The sequence below is a fragment of the Vulpes lagopus genome, chromosome 1, assembly GCF_018345385.1.
Source record: "Vulpes lagopus strain Blue_001 chromosome 1, ASM1834538v1, whole genome shotgun sequence".
Taxonomy (NCBI): Eukaryota; Metazoa; Chordata; class Mammalia; order Carnivora; family Canidae; genus Vulpes; species Vulpes lagopus.
This window is the reverse complement of record NC_054824.1, coordinates 5,533,814-5,555,119: the sequence shown is the minus strand read 5'-3', so window position 1 is coordinate 5,555,119 and position 21,306 is coordinate 5,533,814. Positions and strand designations below refer to the sequence as shown.

The window sequence follows — 21,306 nt, the reverse complement described above, 5'->3', positions numbered from 1 at the left end:
TTCAGTTATCACAGGATTTCCCCATACTGGGAAGGTTTCCCAAGCACCCACACTCTTGGGTCAGTTCGTTGTTCCTCCTAGCTGCTCCAACAGCATTCTATGCATACCTATATACAATAATTCATAGCCCTGTACTGTAATCTATTTTATTTTTTCTCTAGATTATAAGGAAAAGAACTTTGTCTTGTATTCTTACATTACTAATTCCTACATAGGGTTATTCAGTTAGTGTCAAATAAATGAGTGAATGGTACTACTAGTTATGCCATATATGTCTAATTCAGGCAAATACCCTATAACTCCTAAAAGGCTGGAGGCTTGTCACATGTCCCCTTTACTGAAAAAAAGAAAACACTCCCTCACCTAAATGTAAGAGCTGAAACTACAAAACTTGTAGAAGAGAACTATGGAGTAAATCTTTGCAACTTTAGATCAAGCAGCAATTTCCTACTGTAAGAAACAACAACAAAAGACATAAATTGGACTCATCAAAAATTAAAAACTTTTATGCTTCAAAGGATACCACTAAGAAAGTGAAAAGGCAATCCACAAAATGAGAGAAAATATTTACAAATCATAAGTCACCTAAGAGCGCAGTATCCAGAATATATAAAGAACTCTTATGACCCAACAACAATAACAAAAAAGAATAAAACGAAAACTCAATGAAAATATGGGCAAAGGACTTGAATACACATTTCTCCAAAGAAGATACACAAATGGCCAAAAAGCACAGAAGAAGATGTTCAACATTTTAGTTATTAGGAAAATACAAATCAAAATCACAATGAAGTGCTTGCTTCAGCAACACATATACTAAAATTGTAACAATACAGAGATTAGCATGGCTCCTGCACAAGAATGACATGCAAATTTGTAAAGCATTCCATACTTTAAAAAAAGAAAAAAAGAAAAAAAAACACCGCAAGGAAATGTGAGTTCACACCAAGATAGCTAAAATCAAAGACAGACAAGGGGCACCAGAGTGGCTCAGTTGGTTAAGCATCCAACCCTTGATTTCAGCTCAGATCATGATCTCAGGGTCCTAAGACTGAGCCCCGCATGGAGCTTTGTGCTCAGTGGGGAGTCTGCTGGAGATTTTCTCTTCCTCTCCCTCTACCCCTTACCCCACTCACACTCTTTTATGCTCAATGTCTGCCATTCTCTCTCTCTCTAATAATAAATGTTTTTTAAAAAAATGAAAAAACAAGGGTAGCTGGCTGGCTCAGTCAGAAGAGCAGGCAACTCTTGATCTCAGGGTATGAATTTGATACCCACACTGGGTATAGAGGTTACTTAAATTAATAAATTTTAAAAAGGGGGTAGAGGCATCTGAGTGGCTCAGTCAGTTAAGCATCCAACTCCTGGCTTCAGCTCAGGTCATGATCTTAAGGTCGTGAGATCTAGCCCCACATCATGCTCTGTGCTCAGTGCAGAGTGTGCTTGAGTCTCTCTCTCCTTCTGCCCCTCCTCACTCTCTAAAATAAATAAATAAATCTCTTTGAATTAAATGAAAAATAAAAATAGATAAAATAAATGATGTGCAGTTGACCTTGAACACAAGCTTGAACGACGTAAGTCCATTCATATACAGATTTGTTTTCTTTTTTTTTTTAATTTTTATTTTTTATTTTAATTTTTATTTATTTATGATAGTCACAGAGAGAGAGAGAGGCAGAGACACAGGCAGAGGGAGAAGCAGGCTCCATGCACCGGGAGCCCAACGTGGGATTCGATCCTGGGTCTCGAGGATCGCGCCCTGGGCCAAAGGCAGGTGCCAAACCGCTGCGCCACCCAGGGATCCCTACAGATTTGTTTTCAATGAATAGATGTATAGTACTGAAAATGTATTTTCTTTATGGTATTCTTTAATAATATTTTAAATTTTAAATTTAAATAGCACTGTTCAAGGGTCAACTATATTCATACATCGTACAGCATGAACTTTGAAAATACTATGGTAAGTGCAAGAAGCCAGACACAAACCACATTTAGTAGGGTTTCATTTATACAAAACGTCCAGAATAGACAAACCCATAGAGACAGAAAGTAGAATAGTGTTGCCAGGAGCTGGGAGAATGGGGAAATAGGGAGAGACTGCTAATGGGTACAGGATTTCTTTTGGAATGATGAAATATTCTAAAATTAGATAGTGGTAATGGTTACACAACTCTGTGAATATACTAAAACCACTAAATTGTTCCAAAAAAAAGCTTCTGCCAAGGTAGGCCTAAAAAATATTTCATGGACGAAAATGACAGTACTTATTAATCAATCAGTATCTTAGAAAGTTTTAGAAATTACATCTCAACAAATGATAATTATTTGTCTTCATCAGTCTCTTCATTAAAGATTACAGATGTTCCATAGGCAAACAGTTCTCATTATCTTTATATTACACTTCTTACAGATAAGGATATTGGGGTAGGAATTAGAAAACAACAGAAATATACCAGACACTGAAACATACCATGTGATCTTAAGGGAGGCAATAATATTTCTGGACTTCTTTTAAGGCAAGTGTTTTGAACAAGATCTAAGACTCCATGAATTTCTAAAAGCTTATGTTGTGTTTTTATTGCTACCTATAAGTACATCCAGGAAGAAATTTTTTTCTTAAGGTTTTATTTATTTTAAGAGAGAACACACACACCCCCACACACACACACATACACCCACACGTGAGAGCAGTGGGGGAGGAGAGGTAGAGGGAAAGAATCCCAAGCAGAGTGTGGAGCCAAAGCAGGATCCCACAACCCAGGGATCATGACCTGAGCTGAAAGCTCAAGTGTCAGTCACTCAACCAACTGAGCCACCCAAGTAACCCAGGAAGAAATATTTTAAGCTTTTAATTAAATTATGTAAGTTCTTAAAACCTCTACTTTATTCAGATCAATATGGTAACACTAGGAAATATCAGTTCACTTTAAAGTTTCCTGATGGTGATCTCCAACATTTTAAAGTCAAATAGTTAAGCACATTTCGATTTATGTATTCTCTCCTTTTTGCTTTTTCCACTTTAGAAAATTCCCTCTCAGAAAACCAAAATTTTAACTAAATATCCGTTGATCACAGTGCTATTTGTAACAATAAAATGTTATAAACAACATAACCACCAGTCAACAAAATAAGTCAGTAAACAAACAATGGTACACCCATACAATGGAGTATGGTCCCTAAAAATAAAGACAGTGATTTTTCTGGGGAAGGAAGATGAGAAAGCAGACTCTTATCCATACCCTCAAGGATAACTGCATTTAATTAACGATATTATTGGTGGAAAGTTGTATATGTGAATGGTACAGATATTCTTTACAAGAAAACCACTGCTGGGGTGCCCGGGTGGCTCAGTCTTAACTGCCTTCAGCTCAGGTCATGATCCCAGGGTCCTGGGATTGAGCCTCAAGTCAGGCTCCCTGCTGAGCAGCTTCTCCCTCTCCCTCCACTGCTCCCCCTGTTTGTTCTCTCTCTCTCTCTCTCTCTGTCTCTGTCAAATTAATTAATTAATTATTTTAAATTTTTTTTAATTAAAAAAAAAACACTGTTGGAAAAGAACATTAAATGAAATGAGAAAATATCCATTATATATATATATTTCTTTTTAATGGAAAATTCAGGTTACCAAAACTCATGTAGAATACAAACACATTCTTAAGAAAATAAAAGCATATATTGCCTAGGAAAATGTATACCATACCATCCATAGTGTTCATCTATGAATTATTTTACTTATTTTTGCTTATCTAAATTTTTTTCAGCTTTTAGATATAATTGACATGTAACACTGAATAGGTTTAAAATATACAATGTAATGATTTCTGTACATATTGGGAAATGATTGCTATGGTAAAGTTAGTTAACACATCTATCATCTCATAGCTACAATTCATGTGTGTGTGTGTGTGTGTGTGTGTGTGTGTGCTTATCTTCCTAATTTTTCTTAAACGTTATATTTCTAATAAAAAAAAAAAAAATTTAACGTGGGGCACCTGAATGGCTCAGTCAGTTGAGCATCTGACTCTTGATTTCAGCTCAGGCCATGACCTCAGGGTTGTGGGATCAAGCTCAACACTCAGCATGGAGTCGGCTTGCCCTCTCCCTCTGCCCCTCCTACTAGTGCTCTCTCTTTCAAATAAATAAAATCTTTAAAAAATAATACAAATAAAAAATTTTAACTTAATACAAAATAAGGTTCTCCTCTTTCATCTGTTTTATTCTGAAGGCTGAAGGTATAATAGCCCATCACAGAACCCATTTTTCTTTCCCAGTATAGTTTCTTATAACAATTCATTGTAAATGGGGAAAAAATTCTAGCTTCCTACTGAACCTAACAAGATTAATCCTTATTCTCAAAACTAAGGTGACTATAATTTTTACTTAGCGCCTACCCTTTTTATTTGCTAATTTAATCTTCAGGGAAATTTATCATGGAACCCCCCTTAATATATTTGGAGAATACAAAACCAATACTTTGCTGGGGATTTTTTTGTACATTATGATTTAATTACTCTTCCAACAACAGCATGAGATAGTAATTTATCATCCTACAAATTATAATAGGTGGGGAATTTAAGGTTCAGAGCTATTACTAAAATCCCAAAGCTAAAGAGTACTAGCTCAGATTTGAAGGATTCCAGGTCCAAGGCTTCCTAACACGACAGTTGTGCTTTTCATTTATACGTATATTTATTGAGAATCAGCAGTAAAAACCTCTCAGGAGAAAGAACATTCAAGTAGTTCTTTAAGAAGGAATAAGCTTTATTTAAATCATTTGTACCCAAAAATACTTTGTTTATTCAAATGCTTTTGTAATGGAAAATGTTTTTCTGATAAAAGTATTGAATTTATAACCCCAATAAAGAAAACAAAGAAGCTTAGTTAGTTGGCCTAGAGCAACCATCACATGTAAAGTTTAATATGACTATATTCTGTTCTCTTTTAAGTACCAAATTTTTCTACTGTGTGTACCTACCATATGTATAAAAAGATAAGCATTCCCATAATGTCCTATGGCTCTACTTAAAAGCCCATCTTTATCAATCTAAATTTTAAGCCTTTTATGGACTTGAGGGTCTACAAAATTTGTTTTGGTTAATTATGGAAAATCTTATATAATATGGGAGACAGTGATGGTTCACAAATTGTATTTATTATTAAGCACATGAGTAATAGCTAAGCTTTGTTAAAAACAAGATTAACAGGCCCAAAATGAAATCACTTAAGCTAAGTCACGTATCACCCAACCTAGCTCTATCTCATTAGTTTAGGCTCTCCCAGAAATGGAAACTTAAGCAAATCAAGAATCTCCTTATCAGCACTAGTTGGAGATAATGTGCCTGATAGACCCCTGCCATGCCCTAACGTAAAGTAGCCTGGCCAAAACCAATCCGCTCTTTCGTCTACTGTAACTTTCTTGTTCCCTCTCCATTCATCCTTTAAGTCTTTCATTTTGTACAGCTCCCTAGACCTCCTTTATACCCACTGGACTAGATGCAGCCCCATTCGTGAGTGGTTGAATAGAACTTATAGGATCTTCAAATTTTATTTGGTTGAATTTTGTTTTCTTAACAGCTTAAAATTCATTCAAATGTTTCTTTCTCTTTCACCACCTCAAAGGGAACTCTGTTCCACAATGTGCCACAGATTATTATTAACTAGGTTCCCAAAAGCCATTCACAGTCTGCTTTTCCTTTGCTTTCCTCTATGCCAGGGAAGGCACTTGCTTACCACTTAGTTGGCACAGCCCTTTTTGACTTTCAGCCTTTACCTCTTCCTCTGCTTCCTGCCTCAAACCTGGAATCAATACCTGAAGATGCAATAATCATCTGACCATGTATACAAAAACCACAAAACAGAGGGAAGGAGGTGGATCTCTGGTAATATTTCTTGTCTAGCTATACCAGCACAGCACTCTCCAACTCTGGACTTTTTGATACAAGAGGAAAATAAACCCCTTACTTGTTTAAGTCCATTATTGATTGGTTTTTCTGTTACATGAAATTACAACGACACAAAAACACACCGTAGCATGTGTTCTTTCCAGAATTTAAAGGACAGCTAGATCTGCTCCTCTTTCCAGTAGTTGTTTTTTTAATGCTTTTAACAATTTATTTATTTATTTTTTAAGATTTTATTCATTCAGTAAAGAGAGACAGAGAGAGATCACGAGCCAGGGGAGCAACAGAGGGAGAGAGAGAAGCTGAGCAGGGAGCAAGGCGGGGCTCAACCACAGGACCTGGGGATCATGACCTGGGCCAAAGGCAGGGACTTAATGAACTGAGCCACCAGGCACCCCACTTTTGACAAGCGCCCCACTTTTGACAATTTCTATATGTAAAACACAACATGTAATTTTCTTCAACACACAAGTAGGAGAAAGGATGCTAAGATTACATAAATACACAGTTTTCCAATGAAAAAAAATGCTTCTTTTTCATAAGCCAAAAACAGTTATTAACTATAAACTGGGCGAACACTGTGACACAGATAGGAGAATTATCTCAACTATGAGCTACAATACCTAAGAAGCTGATGAGAGCTGTAAACTATAAAGCTCACCAGACTTTTATCTGAGCTTCAGGAAAAGTACAGAGAAAATAGCTTTAATTCCTATCAGGCTAAGACAGAAATAATTACACCTGTCAAATTGTGATAAAGGACATTCAAAGCATGAAAGTATTTGAGCTGGGTGGGATGGTGAAGTAGAAGGACTCTAAGCTCCCCTAGTCTCACAGATACAACTAGATAACACTGACATCAGTTTAAACAACCCAGAAAACAGAACAACTAAAGTTAGGGAGTTTGGCAGAACAAACTCCACAACTAAAGTTAAGAAAGAGGCCACATCAAAGAACATTAAGAAGGACAAAGACAGTCTGGGAGCAAAACAAACCTTGGTCATCCTTGGTGAGAAGGGAGCTGGTGGGCATGGAGAAGGGCAAAAAACAGACTTTCACACTAATGACGATGACAAATCCCCACATTTGCCTCTGAAAGCAAGAGGGGCCAAAATTTATTAGTTCTTACAACCAGAAGAACTTAAAGCCTGGAATTTTAAAATCTGTGGACTCCACTTTGGCAGAGCCTGAAGGATATTAGGAAGCAGAGTCTCCACCCATAAAGAGCAAACAACTCATGCAGATAAAGTATAGAACCGGCAATTTGAAAACTTTCAGGGGCAGACAGGAGAGACAGTAATTTTCTCATCTCATAACATGGCCTGGAGAGATAGGGATCACAGGGAGTCCCCTACAGGGACAAAGGAGCTGGCAGGTGTCATATCTCTCCCTCACCCCCTAGCATAAAAAGCCAGGTGTGGGAACCAGCATAATAAATTCACTACTTTACTTGCTTACACCAAGTACTGGTCCCCTACACTTTAGTAGATCCACCCTTTTCAGGCAGGCTCCCCTTACTCCTAGTGCTGTGGGCCCCTTCCCCAGAAAACCAGCACAAATTCTGCAAACACCATCCTCCTGACCACCGCCCATTATGGGACCTCAGTTCTGGTGGGGGCAGGTATCCTCTTACCAGTACACTACCACATACCTTGTTAAAACGTGCCCCACCCATGCTGGGGACCAAACACTGCCCTCAATAAACAAAGAGAGTCTCTGCAGACAACTGAACTGAAGGAAAAAAAGAGTCCAAGACTCAAGAGCAAAGCACATGCAACACACATAGGACACACTCCCTGAAGCACCAGGCCCTGGGGAACAGGGGACAATGCACTACAGGGTACTACAGGACCTCTTCTTCATAAGGCTATTAATGTTAAGAGCAAGAAAAGTAGCTAACTTTCCTAACACGGAGAAACAGGCACAGAAAGTCAGACAAAATGAGGAGACAGAAAAATATGTCCCAAATGAAAGAACCAAACCAAACCACAAGAGACTAAAGTAACATGTAGTAATATGTCTGAGAGAAAATTTAAAGTAACAATCATACACACTGGACCTGTGTGTGTAGAGTGGAGGACATCAGTAAGATCCTTTTACAGAGATAAAAAAGAACCAATCACAGAGAAGAACACAATAAATGAATTTAAAAATGCACTTGAGGGAATAGCAGGCTAGATGAACCAGAGGAACAAATTAACAACCTGGAAGACAGAGTAATGGAAAGTAAACACGCTGAACAAAGGACAAGAAAGAAAATTATGCAAATTAATAACAGTCTTAAGGAACTCAGTGACTCCATCAAGCATAACATTTGCATTATTGGGATCTCAGAAGAAAAGGAAAAGGGGGCAGAAGATTTATTTGAAGAAATAATAGCTCAAAACTTCCCTAAGAAAGAAACAGATATCCATCCAGATGCAGGGGGCACAGAGATCACCCAAAAATTCAACCCAAGGAAGTCCACACCAAGACATATGGTAATTAAAATGGCAAAAAAAAAAAAAAAATAGCAATAGAGAAAAAATTTTTAAAGCAGAAAGAGAAAGGGGTGCCTGGGTGGCACAGTAGCTTGAGCATCTGACTCTTGCTTTTGGGTAGGGTAGTAGTCTTAGATCATGAGATCAAGGCCCACATCGGGCTCTGTGTTCATCTCCTTGGGACTCTCTTTGCCTCTCCCCCCCATGCTCATGCTCTCTCTATCTCTCTCTCTCTCTCTCTCTGTCTCTCAAATAAATACATAAATAAATCTTAAAAAAAAAAAAAAAACAGCAAGAGGTAAGAAGACAGTTACATAAAAGGGAAACCACATAAAGCAATCAGCAGATTTTTCAGCAGGAACTTTGTAGGCCCAAAGAGAACGGCATGATACATTCAAAGTCCTGAAAGGGAAAAATCTGCAGCCAAGAATACTATCCACCAAGGATATCATTCAGAATAGAAAGAGAGATAAAGAGTTTCTCAAACAAACAAAAGCTAAAGAAAAATTCATGACCACTAAACCAGCCCTACAAGAAACATTAAAAGGGGGCTCTGAGTGGAAAGGAACGACCATAAATGAGAGTATGAAGAGTAAAAAACAGAAAAGCAGTAAAAATAAATATTTCTATAAAAATTAGTGAAAGAATTCATAAAATAAAAGGACATATGGGACACTTGGCTGGCTTAGTCAGTAGAGCATACAACTCTTGATCTTGGGATCATGAACTCAAGCTCCATGCTAGGCACAGAGCTTGTTTAAAAAAACAAAAGAAGTATATAAAATACAACACCATATACCTAAAACATGATGGGGAAAAGAGTAAAGAATGGGTTTAAATTTAAGCAAACATCAACTTAATATAGACTGCTATATGCAGAACATGTTATATACAAATCTAATGGTAAACATAAATCAAAAACCAGCAATAGATATGCAAAGAATAAAAAGAAAGGAATTCAAGTCTATCACTAAGGAAAGCCAACAAACATGAAAGGGAGCAAGAGAAGAAAGAACTGGAGAAATTCTATAGAAACAACCACAAAACAGTAATAAAATGGCAACACATATCTATCAATAACTACTTTGAATGTAAATGGAGTAAACACTCCAATCAAAAGACACAGGGTGAGGGAATGGATAAAGCAGCAAGCCTCATTTATATGCTGCCTACAAGAGACTCATTTCAGACTGAAAGACACCAGCAGATTCAAAGTAAGGAGACAAGAAACATTTATCATGCAAGTGGATAACAAAAGAAAGCCAGGATTTCAAAATTAATATCCAACAAAATAGACTGTAACAAAAGACAAAGAAAGACACTATATAATACAAGAGGATATAACAACTATAAAAATCTATGCACCCAAAATGAGTGCAACCAAATATATAAAACTGTTAATAACGAACATAAAGGAAATAATCCATAATAATACAATAATAGCAGGGGATGTTAACACTCCATTTACATTGATTAACAAGTCATCCAAACAGAAAATCAACAAGGAAACAATGGCTTTGCACATGTGCTGCCAAAGCAAGTACAAGGAAACAGTGGCTCTGAATGACACACTGCACCAGATGGATTTAACAGACATACTCAGAACATTCCATCCTAAAACAGCAAAATACACATTCTTTTCAAGTGCACATGAAACATTCTCCGGAACAGATCATATATTAGGCCACCAAACAAGTCTCAACGAATTTTTAAAAATCAAAGTCATATCATGCATCTTTTCTGACCATAATGCTATGACACTAGAAATCAACCACAAGAAAAAAATCTGGAAAGAGTACAGATACATGGAAGGTAAATAACGTGCTACTAAACAATGAATGGGTCAACCAAGAAATCAAACAAGAAATCAAAAATTATATGGAAATAAAAATGAAAACACAACAGTCTAAAATCTTTGGAATACAGCAAGTGGTTCTAAGAGGATAGTTTACAGCAACACAGACCTACCCCAAAAATCAAGAAAAATCAAATAATCAATCTAACCTTCACTTAAAGGAGCTACAAAAATAAGAACAAATAATTAATCTTTAACAAAAAGAGGAATTGTATAATGGAAAAAGACATTCTCTTCAACAGATAGTGTTGGGAAAACCGAAGAGCAATGCAAAAGAATGAAACTGAACCATTCTTCTACCATACACAAAAATAAACTCCAAATGGATTAATGATTTAAATGTGTAATATAAAACCATAAAAATCCCCAAAAAGAGCACAGGTAGTAATTTCTCTGACATTAGTCACAGCAACATTTTTCTGTCTCCTAAGGTAAGGAAAATAAAAGCAAAAATAAACTACTGGGACAATATCAAAATAAAAATTTTCTACACAGCAAAGGAAACAACAAAACTAAAAGACAACCTACTGAATAGAAGATATTTGCAAATAACATATCTAATAAAGGCTTAGTATCCAAAATATATAAAGAACTGATATAACTCAATACCCAAAAAAACAAATACTCCAATTAAGAAATGGACAGAAGACATGAAGAGACATTTTTTTTTAAAGATTTTATTTATTCATGAGAGACACAGAGAGAGAGAGGCAGAGACACAGGCAGAGGGAGAAGCAGGCTCCCTGCGGGGAGCCCGATGTGAGACTCAATCCCAGGATCAGGCCCTGAGCCGAAAACAGACGCTTAACCACTGAGCCACCCAGGCGTCCCTGAGGAGACATTTCTACAAAGACACATAGATGGCCAAGAGACATCCAAAAAATTTTTCAACATTTTCAATTTTCACTCATCAGCAGGGAAATGCAAATCAAAACTACAATGAGGTAACACCTCACACCTGGCAGTTGACTAAAAACAAAAACACAAGTAACAAGTGTTGGGGAGGATATGGGGAATAAGGAACCCTCTTCCACTGCTAATGGAAAGGAAAACTGGTGAAGCCACTATGTAAGACAGTATGGAGGTTCCTCAAAAAATTAAAAGTAGAGCCGCCCTACAATCAGTATTCACACTACTGTGTACTTAACCAAAAAACACAAAAACACTAACTCAAAGGGATACATGCAACCCTATGTTTATTGCAGCATTATTTACAACAGCCAAACTATGGAAGCAACTCAAGCATCCATCGATAAATAAATGGGTTAAGAAGATGTGGCATGCATTCATACACACACACAATGGAGTATTATTCAGGCATAAAAAGAATAAACTCTTGCCATATGCAAAAGCATGGATAAAGCTAGGGAGTATAATGCTAAGCAAAATAAATCAATCAGAGAAAGACAAATACCATATGATCTTATGTGGAATTTAAGACAAAACAAATGAGCAAAGAAAAGAGAGAGACAAACTAAGAAACAGACTGTTTTTTAAAGTTTTAATTTTAATTCCAGTTAGTTAACATATAGTGTTATATTAGTTTCAGGTGTACAATGAGGTGAGCCAACAATACCATAAATCAGCCAGTGCTCATCACAGGACAAGTGTACTTCTTAAGTCCCATTACCTATTGAAACAGATTTTTTTTTTTTCAAACACACGAGGGTTTATTTACAAGCTCGAGCTTGGGTCCAAGTATACCCGACACAGCGGAGCAGGGACCTGGACCTGAAACAGATTCTTAACTACAGAGAACAACTGATGGTTACCAGAGGGGAGGTAGGTGTAAGGATGGAGGTAATCGAGGATGGAGATTAAAGAATACACTTATTATGATGAAAAAATAAATAAAATGATTTAAAGAAAAAAGAACATTCAAAGTTACTGAGGATAAGAGGGGCACATATATACTATCTGTGGTGGTGAATGAAACTACATATGAAAAGCAATTAAGAAATATACATATTAAGAGCCATAAAAACTAATATGCTTTGACATAGAAAATTTCTTTATAAGACAATTATAAGAAAGAATCAGATATATGGACCAAAATTCATATACAAAACATCTATTCATGTTATTTGTATTATCAAAATACTGGAAAGAACTTAAATGTTCAATAATTAGAAAGGGTTAACTAAAGAATTGCAAATCCACATGACAGAAGAACATAGACATCCATTATAAAATGGGTTTTCAAAAGAAATGCAATAATATGGATAAACATTCTTCATATCTTATGTAAGAGGATCCCAAACTTATACAATCTTATTATCTTACTGACTTGTTCATGACATCTCTAGGTCAAAAGAGATATCTAGTAATTCCAGTATGGAGGTTCCTCAAAAAAGGTAAAACTGGAACCACCAAATGATCCAGCAATTCCACTTCTTGGTATATAGCCAAAGGAAATGAATCACTATCTCAAAAAGGTATCTATATGTCCCATGTTCATTGCCAACATTATTTACAAAAGCCAAGACATGCAAACAACCTAAGTGTCCATTGATAGATAAAAGGATACAGAAAATGTGGCATCTGAGTAAAATGGAATATTATTCAACAATAAAAAAAAAAATCCTGCCATGTGTGACAATAAAAATAGAACCTGAGGGTATTATGCCAAGTAAAATAAGTCAGAGAAAGGCAAATACGTTATTATTTCTCTTATATGTGGAATCTTTAAAAACTAAAATAGAAACAGAGAACATATTGGTGATTACAGGAATGGAGAGGCAGAAAAGAAAGTTCAAAGTAGTCAAAATGTACAAATTTTCAGTTATAGGATAAATAAGCTGTAGGGATATAATGGACAGCATGATGACTATAGTTAACAATACTGTGTTGTATCTTTGAAAGCTGCTAAGAGAGTAAATCTTAAAAGTTCTCAACACAAGAAAAAAAATTTATAACTATGAAGTAGTGGATGTTAACTAAACTTATGATAATTATTTCACAATGTATACATATATCAAATTATTATGCAGCACACCTTATATTAATATAATGTTATATGTCAATCCAAACTCAATAAAACTGGGAGTGGGGAGAGAGAAACCCAGAAGGAGATATCCATTCTATACCCACTAGAAGGGATCCCTGGGTGGCGCAATGGTTTGGCTCCTGCCTTTGGCCCAGGGCGCGATCCTGGAGACCCGGGATCGAATCCCACATCGGGCTCCTGGTGCATGGAGCCTGCTTCTCCCTCTGCCTGTGTCTCTGCCTCTCTCTCTCTGTCTGTGACTATCATAAATATAAATAAATAAAAAATTTATACCCACTAGAAAGGCTATAATAAAACAAACCAACAAAAACAGAAAACCGCAAGTGTTGGTGATGATGTAGAGAAATTAGAACCCTTATACACTGTACATGGGAATAGAAAATGGCACAGCTACTGTAGAAAACATTTGGCAGTTCCTTAAAAAGTTAAATATAGAATTACCATATGACCCAGAAATTACACTCCAAGAGAACTGAAAACATGTTAAGAAAAAAAAAAAAAAAACTTGTCCACAAATGTTCATAACAGCATCACTCACAATAGCCAAAAAGTGGAAACAACCCAAATTTCTGAGTGGATGAATGGATAAAGAAAACGTGGTACATCCATATAGTAGTGTATCATTCTATTAAAAAGTACTAAAAGCCATAAAAAGTACTGAAGTACTGATAATTCCCCACAATATAGATGAACTTTGAACATATTATGCTAAGGGCCTGGGTGGCTCAGTCAGTTAAGCGTCCAACTCTTGATTTCAATTCAGGTCATGATCTCAGGGTTGTGGGATAGAGCCCTGTGTCTTGTGGCTGGCCACAGGCTAAGCAGGGAGGCTGCTGGAGATTCTCTCCCCCTGCCCCTCCCCCTGCTTGTGCAACACGCACTCTCTCTCAAATAATAGATAAATATTTTTTAAAAAAGGAAAAGAAAATACTAGGCTAAGTGAAAGAAGCCAGCCACAAGAAGCCACATAGTCTATGATTCTATTTACATGTAATATCCACAATAGGCAAATCCATATAGGAAAGCAGATAGTGTTTGCCGGAATCCAGGCGAGGGAAAATAGGTGCATGAACTGCTTAACAGGTATGGATTTCCTTTTGCTGTAACAAAAATGTTCTAGAACTATCTTAGTCCTTTAATAAGAAACTAAGTAGTGGTAATGGTTCCACCATGCTACAAATGTACCAAAACTCACTGAAATGTTTAACTTTGAAATGGGGAACTTTATGTTTTGTCAATTTTACTTTTAATTAAAAATAATGACACATAATTAACCAATTGAAAACACCAGGAGGGAGGTAGGAGAAACTGGAGGGAGGTGGTTAAAAGGTACAAACTTCCAGTTATAATAACCTACAACACTATGGCCATAGCTAACACCGCTATATGATATACAAGAAAGTTCTTAAGAGAATAGATACTAAGAGCTCTCATCACAAGGAGAAATTTTTATTTTATCTTTATGAGATGATAGAATTAACTAAATCTATTGTGGTAAATCATTTCACAATACATGTAAATCAAACAATTATACAATCATACCTTATGCTATACACTTTTTTTTTTATTACTTAAGTAATCTCTATATCCAATGTGGGGCTCAAACTCATGACCCCAAGATCAAAAGTTGTTTTTTTTTCATGATATACAGAGAGAGAGGCAGAGACACAGGCAAAGGGAGAAGCAGGCTCCCCACAGAGAGCCTGACTGGGGGTGGGAGGGCTCAATCCCAGGACCCCAGGATCACAACCTGAGCCAAAGGCAGACGCTCAACCAATGAGACACCCAGGTGGCCCCCTAAGATCAACAGTTGAATTCTCTCCCAAATGAGCCAGCCAGGTGCCCCTATGCTACACACCTCAAACTTATACAGTAATGTATGTAAATTATGTCTCAATTGAAGGGGGTAGGGAAGACCAGAAGAACATGTCAAAATATTACCAATGTTTATCTCTGAGTGGTCGGGGTTTTTTTGAGTGGTCTTATTATGTGATTTATATTTTCTTCTTTATGTTTCTATAATTCCTAGCTTTTCTTTAATGAGTACATATTGGGTTTTTGTTAACACGTTGATTTTTATAAGATAATAAAAGCTATTTTATTTTTTTAAGATATTTGCCTCTTTTACGCCTGGCTGGCTCAGTCAGTAGAGCATGCAACTCTTGATCTTGGGGTCACGAGTTCAAGCCCTCATTGAATGTAGGGTTTACTTTAAAAATAAATAATAAATAAAAAAATTTTAATAAAAAATAAGGGGCAACTGGCTGGCTCAGTCAGTGGAATATGCAATTCTTGATCTCAGGGTTTTGAGTTTGAACCCCACATTGAGCATGGAGCCTACTTAAAAAGAATAAATAAATTTTTTAAAAATCAAAAATTAAAAATAAAGATATTTTGCCTTTTTCTCATAAGTTATACGTACTTTAAAGTTTAAATGTTTTATCATGTTTAAATAGGTAATATAAATGTAGTAAAATAAATATGAACAGGTATTTTTCAAATAATACAAGAGCATATACTTTTTTTTCAAAAAATCTTCTCAACCCAACTTTCCTTCCTGTAGACAATCACAAGTACCAATTTGTTGTGATACTTCCAGTCTCAGTTTTTGCAGTCTGAGATTACATCTCATTTATCCTGTATACTCATGACCTATGGCACAATACTTGGCTCATGGAAAGGAATCAAATGAAAAATAGTAAACAATGGATACATGAATGGATAGCCAGTAAAATGAAGACAGATGAAAAGAGAGACGCCTGAGTGGCTCAGCAGCTGAGCATCTGCCTTAGGCTCAGGATGTGATCCTGGGGTCAGTTATCCTGGGGTCCAGGGATGGAGTCCCACATCCGGCTCCCTACAGGGAGTCTGCTTCCCCCTCTGCCTATGTCTCTGCCTCTCTCTGTGGGTCTCTCATGAATAAATAAATAAAATCTTTAAAAAAAAAAAAAAAGATGAGGGGATCCCTGGGTGGCGCAGCGGTTTGGCGCCTGCCTTTGGCCCAGGGCGCGATCCTGGAGACCCGGGATCGAATCCCACATCAGGCTCCCGGTGCATGGAGCCTGCTTCTCCCTCTGCCTGTGTCTCTGCCTCTCTCTGTGTGTGTGTGACTATCATAAATAATAAAAAAAAAAAATTAAAAAAAAAAAAAAAGATGAAAAGAGATAATAGAAGACAGGCAGAGAGAGGATGATGTATGAAAATTTGGATAGAGATAGGTTGATGAATGAATAGGTGAATAGACGAATGTTGTTGAGAACTTACTATTAAAGTAACAATAAAACCAATATAATTTATATATATGCGAAAACAAAAATATTTCCATTATCTTGGTCTAGCAGATTATAAGAAAAATATTAACGAGGAAAAGCTAAAAACAGCACATGGTACATATATAAATTACTTAAGAAACACCATAAATGAGCTAAGTATTAATAAGGAATTTATTTATGTATTAAACCAATGCCTTATTAAACTCGGGCAGTCAGGCTCATGCTGAATAAAAGAATAGCGAAAAAAATAAATAAAAAGAATAAAAATAAAAGAATAGTGACCCCTCACCAAAGACCAAATTGGTAATCCAAAAGATTGGATAAAGGAAATCTTTCAGAATGTAGAGAGAAAAATGAGTTGCAATTTTTGAAAATGGATTTAAGAGACATAGAAGGTAGAGCCTAAAAGGTCAACATTTGTTAATACGCACATCTGAAGAAGAGAACAAGAAAGGCAACAGAGGGAGAAGAAAAAATAATCAAATAAATAACAGGAAATAAAAATTGCCCTAAATCAAAGATAAAAGAAAAAGTCCACTAAAAGATCCATATGAAACAGGCAGGATTGGAAAAGGGGAGTGAAGGAGTAGGGGATAGGCAGGAGGAGTTCAACTAGACTAAATATCACTTTTTACCTTTGAAGTTCAAATTACATGCATTGGTTATGTATTCAAAAAATAAATACTTTGTTAAAGACACAGAAACAAAGGCATATAAATTTTTTTAAAAACTATATTTTCTAGACAGACTTTGGTGAAATTTTAGAATGCCTAGATAAAGTGAAAAATCCTAAGAGATTCCAGAAAGGAAAATGCAAGCTTCCAATAAAGAAACTCCCATGAGCAACAAGAAATACCAGGAGAAATGAAGCAATAGTTTTGGGTTCTGAGACAAAAATTGTTCTTAATATAGAATTCCATATTCAGCCAAACTATTAATCAAGTATGAGTACAAAACACATTATCAGACACACAAGAACTCGGAATATGTACACATCCTATGTGAAAAAGCTTCTCAAAAGGATGTACTCAACTGAACCAAAACAAAAAGTCCAAGAAAAATCACACATGAAATGTAAAGAAACATTATTAGCTAAGTAAGATCCAGAATATTTGAAGAAACGGCAAAACAACTTAAGAATAAGACCCATTAGGTCTGAATACCTGAAAGATTGTTTTAAGCACCACTTATTTTATGCTCAAGATTACTTTTCCTTCTCCATGGGTCTCAATATACTAATTCACCCTACAATAAATATTTCATAATCATAGTATTTTAAGGCTGTTAAAAGGTTTTCAGTGTTCCCTTCATAGAATCAACTTATAGACAAAAAGCAGGCTGCATAAAAATTATACTTTAAATATTGGCAGATAGAGAAAAAGAGAAGAAATATATTACTTTCCTTAATATTCGTATCAGGAAGACCACAAATAATATCTAAACTAACAAATCAAGAAAAAGAAGTTTATGATCTAAATAAAGTCATAAAAGCATTCCCCCCCAAAAAATTTAAAATACCAAAGGTAATAAATTTGAACACTGAGATGGGAAAGGGGAAAACAAGCGGTAGTGCAATTTCACAAAATTGCTCAGCTTTTCTAGTGGAAAATCAACAAAAAAAAAAACCCACCTAAATTTGATAAACCAAGAAACAGAATTATAGAGGCACCTGGGTGGCTCAGTAGGTTAAGCACCTGACGTTCAGATCAGGTCATGATCTCAGAGTCCTGGGATGGAGCTCAGCAAATCTCAGAGTCCTGGGATGGAGCTCATCTGTCCCTCTCCCGCTGCCCCTCCCTTCACTCATGCTTGCAAATACATAGTCTCTCAAATAAACAAATAAATATTTTTTAAAGAAACAATTATATGTTATTTATTTAAAGTTATAATGGTAAGCACTAGCAAAACTTAGAAACAGCTAACACTGGCTACCTCTGAGAAATGAGGGAAGCTTGAGAGTGGACAATAAGAAGGAAGGCTTTTACTTTTCATTTTACATACAGTTTTACTGTTGGGGTTTTATTAATCATGTACAATATTATTTGGTAAATTTTAATTGCATAAAAATAAAAAATAATTCTACTTTGACACAAGTATACTATAAGGATCAAAAGATTACTGAGAAATTAGTTAACAGAACTGTGATTTTCTAAGTTACACAAGGTCAAATTACATATAATTTTCCAGAAAAAAAAAAAGGAAAATTTTTAATTTGCACCTAAATCCAAGACAATAGGATTCACTCAGTGTTTAAGTCACTCTTAAAATGCAATTATAATAATCACACTGCAAAAGGGAAAGAGAAAAAGGAAACTAACTTTTGTAAAAAGCAACATGCTTCACTCAGACCACTTGGTACTTCCATAGATGAGCTTATTTAACAATCTTAAGAAAAATATAACTGGGACGCCTGGATGGCTCAGTTGAGCATCTGCCTTTGGCTCAGGTCGTGATCTCGGAGTCCCAGGATCGAGTCCCACATTGGGCTCCCCATGGGGAGCTTGCTTCTCCCTCTGCCTGTGTCTCTGCCTCTATTTCTCATGAATAAATAAATTAAATATTTTTTAAAAAAGAAAAATTATAACTTTCCTACAGATAGACACAACTAACCTGTAAGGCACACTAACCACCTATAAGGCAAAAGTTTTACCTTATTTTTCCAGCAGCCTTGGATTCACCTTTCTGTCCAAATGTAAGTATTTACAAAAGTTTGCCATGACACAATTTTGGTCTGTGGTCACAGTACAAAACAAAATTAAATCCATTTCCTAATCATGTTCTGCTTGATAACTGAGATCATCAACCACAAAATCTCACTGAAGTAATATTTTTAGATAGAACACACAACAGGTTTAAAGCCTCTATGAGGATGGGTTTTTCCTTTAGAAAGACTCATTATATTAGAAATTTAAGATATTTTATAAGGATACTAATTACTTGGGGACTTTATAGGTTTTTACTTCTCTTTGATCCATCATTTACTTTTGGATAAGAATTCAAACCCTCAATAAAAAAACTGCTGCACACTTGTATCCTGAATTACATCCTGTCTCCTCTCTTGAGACTCTCTTTTATCCTGCACAATGCATGCTCAAAAGGGCTATTACAGGAAGTGTTGAACTATCAGCTATTTATAAATGGACAAAATCTTCAAATAGCTTTGCCGGCTACCTCTTCATGGTTCTAGACCTTAAATGCTACCTATTTTTAAAGAAATAGTCATGTTAATAATTCAAAATATTAAAATGCTCTCTAGGGAAAAAATATCTTGTCCCCTTGTTTTGAGATCCAAAAGCACCACTATTATACAATCCCAACATCACAAGATAACAAACAAGCTGATCTTTAAAAACCACATTAACCAAATAGTCTTACTCTTATAATTTGCGACCAAGAAATTTTCAAATTGTAATATATTGCCTTCAAGTCTTCTATACTAATGTCTACATTTCACTATGCTTGTACGTGAGCATTTTGCAAAACAAGCACACAGTTTAACATCACATGTTAATTTTTTTCCCAGCATATTCAGTCCAAATATATAGTACACAAAAGTAAAAATCCTTAATTCATCAATAGTGACATCCATTACATTGAAAAAAAAGCAAAACAAAACAAAACAAACTTTCCATAGATCTACTTTTTTCCCACGTAGAACTCGGAGACTTACCTTTTCCATGCTACTAGAACAGTAACCTCTACTTCCTATGGCAAAATAATAATTTATAACTCATTTTTATTTATGAATAATTATTCTTAGAGCCTTAAACATTTCTTTTCCTTATTCTCAGCCTCCTTGTCTATAGTCTTTAGAGATTTATATCTCATGTATCATCATGTTAGCAAATCATTTCAAGCCAGTACTTCCAAAGGGAAATAGCTTACAGAAAAGTTAATTAGCTACAGTAATACACACAAAAACTGTACTTACTAGGACATTCATTGCAGTATTAGTACTAGCAAAAGACTGGCAACAGCCTAAAAGTCCAAACTAAGAGGGACAGTTATTTATGTCAATACAATGGAGTACAATGAAACTATTAACAATAACTAGGCATCTCTGCCTATCTTATATAAGGATTTTCAAATTATATTTGTTTAAAAATAGAGAGAGAGATGTACAGTAAACTATTTATCATCAAACATAACACACCCCAAGAAAATCTCTCTAAAATGGAAAACCAAGTATGGCTGCCTGTAGAAAGGAGAAAGGGTGGGGAAAGGGAAGGCTTACGTATTTCATTATGTCTTTTTATGCACATGCACTTACTACTTACTGAACACATGCTTTAACAAAATATTTTTCAAAAACAAATATTCTCGATTGCATTCACAAATTGACAGTTTTTCAGTGGAGGTATTGGCTTGCATTATCAAACTGTTTCAGCCTCAAAATCCCTTCTCTACCTTGAAAGACATGAGCTTTCCTATTTCATTTGTCCACACTGTCATATACCCCATTGTTACTAAATGGTCACATCAGGGGCACCTGGCTGGCTGTCAGTGAAGCACACAACTCTTGATCTTGGGGTCATGAATTTGAGCCCCATATTGGGTGTAGAGATTACTTAAATTAAAAAAAAAAAAAAGCCACTTCATAGATTTGAAAATTATGTATTGCTGCGCCATGCATTCCAAATATTCTAAGCCTTCCCAGTCCAGTATCATAGCGACTAGCCAGCTTTTCAGTCATAGTAATCACATTCCTTAAGCCACATGTGGCTAGTGGCTGGCTAGTGGCTACTATACTGTAGAGCATAGATGCAGTTCCATCAGTGCATGAAGTTCTATTAGA

At 35.8% G+C, this 21,306-nt stretch overlaps 1 protein-coding gene and 1 non-coding gene across 2 annotated transcripts in view; one reads left to right on the top strand and one right to left on the bottom strand.

Annotated features, from left to right (window-relative positions):
- The window catches only part of CDK19 (cyclin dependent kinase 19), a 162,484-nt gene that overhangs the window by 134,892 nt on the left and 6,286 nt on the right, over window positions 1-21,306 (bottom strand). The gene's annotated exons all lie outside the window — the stretch shown is intronic.
- LOC121474884 lies at window positions 793-896 on the top strand. Its single transcript, XR_005983566.1, has one exon. It is a non-coding gene; the product is annotated as a U6 spliceosomal RNA (small nuclear RNA).